Source organism: Choloepus didactylus, chromosome 27, assembly GCF_015220235.1.
Source record: "Choloepus didactylus isolate mChoDid1 chromosome 27, mChoDid1.pri, whole genome shotgun sequence".
NCBI lineage: Eukaryota > Metazoa > Chordata > Mammalia > Pilosa > Megalonychidae > Choloepus > Choloepus didactylus.
This window is the reverse complement of record NC_051333.1, coordinates 13,305,951-13,309,362: the sequence shown is the minus strand read 5'-3', so window position 1 is coordinate 13,309,362 and position 3,412 is coordinate 13,305,951. Positions and strand designations below refer to the sequence as shown.

Sequence of the window (3,412 nt, the reverse complement as noted above, 5' to 3'; positions counted from 1 at the left end):
TTCACTGAAGGATGGCCAATGGCATCTGGAAAACCTCTGTTAGCTGGGAGGTTGGCATCTGCTCCAACATTCTGGTTTCAAAATGGCTTTCTCACAGGACATTCCTCTCTAGGCTTCAGCTTCTCTCCAAAATGTCACTCTCAGTTGCTCTTGGGGAGTTTTTCCTCTCTTAGCTTCTATGGAGCAAAGTCTGCTTTCAACAGCTGTCTTCAAACTGTCTCTCATCTGTAGCTCCTCTCTCATCTTCTATGCATTCTTCAAAGTGTCCCTCTTGGCTGTAGCTCCTCTTCAGAATGTCACTCTCAGCTGCACTGAGTTCCTTCTGTTTGTTAGCTCATTTATATAGCTCCAGTGATTTAATTTAGACCCACCCTGAATTGGTGGGGTAACACCTCCATGGAAATTATCCAATTGGAGTCATCACCCATAGTTGTGTGGGGCGCATTTCCATGCAAACAACCTAATCCAAACATTCCAACTTAATCCCCACTAATATGTCAGCCCCACAAGATTGCATCAAGGAATATGGCTTTTTCAAACTGGCACATTCCACCCCCTGGACCCCAGTAAAACATATTCTTTCCAAATACAAAATACATTCATCTCATCACAATATCACAAAAACTTATATCATTTTAGTAACAATAGTTAAGTACAAGATCCCATCAAAATCAATTACAAGTGTGGTCAGTCCCAAGGCACAATTCTCATTTAGCTGCGGATCTGTGAACTTAGAACAAGTCATGTGCTTCCAATATACAAAGGAGGGACATTCATAGGATAAACATTCCCATTGCCATAAGGAGAAACTGAAAGGATAACAGGGTTCACAGGACCAAAATAGTTCCTAAAACCCACAGGGCAAACTCCATTAGATTTCAAAGTCTGAGAGTCATTTACAGAACAACGTTGCATCCTTGGGGCTTGAGAGAGCGGGAGTCTAAGCCTTCCTAAGGGCCTTTGTGGCAGTCCTTTCCTCTCCAAACGCTGGGGTGAGTTTTCTCCAACCTATCCACACATTGGGAAGACCACCTTCTCGGCCCCACCCTCCTCAAACATCATGGCAGCACCCGGATTCCCTTCCATCTCTGGGGCACACGCTTAACCCCTTCAGAACAGTGGGGTGGCCAGGCTCTCCCCAGTTCCCTGGGGAGCTCCACCCTCTTTGGGGCTTGGGGTGGCAGAATATTTCCTAAGCATCATGGTGGAAGGCCCACCCTCGACCTCCGGGGCAAACTCACCCTTTCCATGCGTGTGGGCTACTCTGCTCTCCCAGCCCAAGACCTCTTGACTCCAGACCTCAACCTCCATGGCTCTGTCTTTGAAGAAATTTTTCCTTCAATTTATTTCTTGTCTGTCTCCTCCAGTCCCGACCGGCAGTGGCTCTGTCTATGAAGATCTTGCAAAAATTCTGTTGGCTTCGCATGAAGCACACAGGGGTCAAAGCCGTCAGACAATAGGATTTTCCACAGATCCTTTCTGCTTAACTCCATCTCTAATCCTGGCTTGTACTGAAATGGCATTTGGGTTCCATGTTTGATTAAATCCTCACGTTCGGCTGTAGCTTCTGGGATTCCATCCCCTGGAATTTCCAAGTCATCAGCTTCTGGTTTCTTTGAACCCAAGAGTTCAGTTCTAAGTTTATCTCTCTCCGCTCGCATTTTACTATAAGCTGCAAGGAGAAGCCAGGGTACATCTTCCACACGTAGTCTGGAAATCTCCTCAGCTAAGTGTTCCAGGTTGTCACTTTCTTTTTTTTTTTTTTTTTTTGGCTCTTCAGCTGTTATTTATTGACATACAGGTGGTCTCTATAGCAACAGGCCTGGCAGTGACTGCAGTAGTGGGGAAAGTGAAAGGAGGAGTGTTTTCTGCAGCAACAGCTGAGCTTAGTGCAGGAAAACAGAAGTGCACAATGCACAAACAAGGTGGTAGTGGGCAGGCCGAGGGAGCTGGGGAAGCATGTAAGGGCCAGGGTCAGAGTCTGCTTAAACCAGAACCAATGCCCCACACCCTAAGGCCCCTATCCTTGCTGGCTGTCTCCTGGCCAGGATCAGGAGTTCTCTGGGCATTTATTTTCTGCAGGAACTGAATTAAGTATAGAAAGCAGAGGGAGCTGTTGCCCTCTTACAACAGCCTCTTTGGCTGTTTCTTCAGACAGCATGATGCAATTGGCTCCGTCCAGAACAGCACTGGCCACGTCACTGCCCTCAGCCTGGGTAGGGCGAGGTTTCTTGATCATGCTCTCCAGCATCTGGGTGGCACAGATGACAGGTTTTCCAGCTCGGTTGCACCACCCAATCATCATCTTTTGAGCTAGGAAGATCTTCTCTGCAGGAATCTCAATGCCCAGATCACCACGAACCACCATGATCCCATCACTGGCCTCCAAGATGTTGTCAAACCTTCGAACTCCTTCGTGATTCTCGATTTTGCTGATTATCCTGATGTTCTTTCCTTTCTCACCCAGGACCTTCCTGACTTCATGGACATCAGATGCCTTGTGAATGAAAGATGCAAACACCAAATCCACGTCCTGCTCTACCCCAAACTTGAGATCTTGAATATCCTTTACTGACACAGCAGGCAGGTCCACAGCAGCCCCTGGAAGGTTCACACCCTTCTTGCTGCCCTAGGAGCCACCATTTTCTACCTCTGTCACCAGGAAATCAGGACCTTTCTCCTTCACCTGCAGATAAATAAGTCCTTCATCCACCACTTTGAACATGTTCTTGTAGTCCAGCCATAGGACATTCTCATCACACTTCTCCATGTACGTGTTATCCAGAGTGATCTTCAGAGTGGCTCCTTTCTTCAGCTCTACCTTAGCAGTGCCGCTGCCCTTGATGAGCTCCGTTTGGATCTCAGGTCCTTTGGTGTCCAGGGCCACAGCAACTGGCTGGTGGAGAATGGGGTCAGAAGCAAAGCTTTCTGTGGCTGCATGCATGTTCTTGATGGTCTCTGCATGGTACTCGTGAGTTCCATGAGAGAAGTTCAGATGAGCCACATTCATTCCAGATTTAACCATCTCCTTCAACATTTCCACCAATCGGGAGGCTGGGCCAATGTTCTAGGCCGTGATGCGTGGCGAGTCGATGTCCAGGTGGCACGTGTGCTCCAGGAATGTGTCTGCCATGGCTGCATGCAGCTTCCGGGTCTGAATGAAGGCAGAGAATTTGGCAAAATTGAGTCCTGGAGTCAGGAAGGAAGAATTTGAAAGCGAAACCTGGAATACTTAGCTGAGGAGATCTCCAGACTACGTGTGGAGGATGTAACCTGGCTTCTCCTTGCAGCTTATAGTAAAATGCGAGCAGAGAGAGATAAACTTAGAACTGAACTCCAGGGTTCAAAGAAACCAGAAGGTGATGGCTTGGAAAATTACGGGCTTCCAGGGGATGGAATCCCACAAGCTACA

At 47.7% G+C, this 3,412-nt stretch overlaps 1 pseudogene; it reads right to left on the bottom strand.

The window, feature by feature from the left end:
• Positions 1 to 1,775: 1,775 nt before the first annotated feature.
• Positions 1,776 to 3,163, bottom strand: LOC119521962 (annotated as a pseudogene).
• Between the last annotated feature and the right edge of the window lie 249 nt (positions 3,164 to 3,412).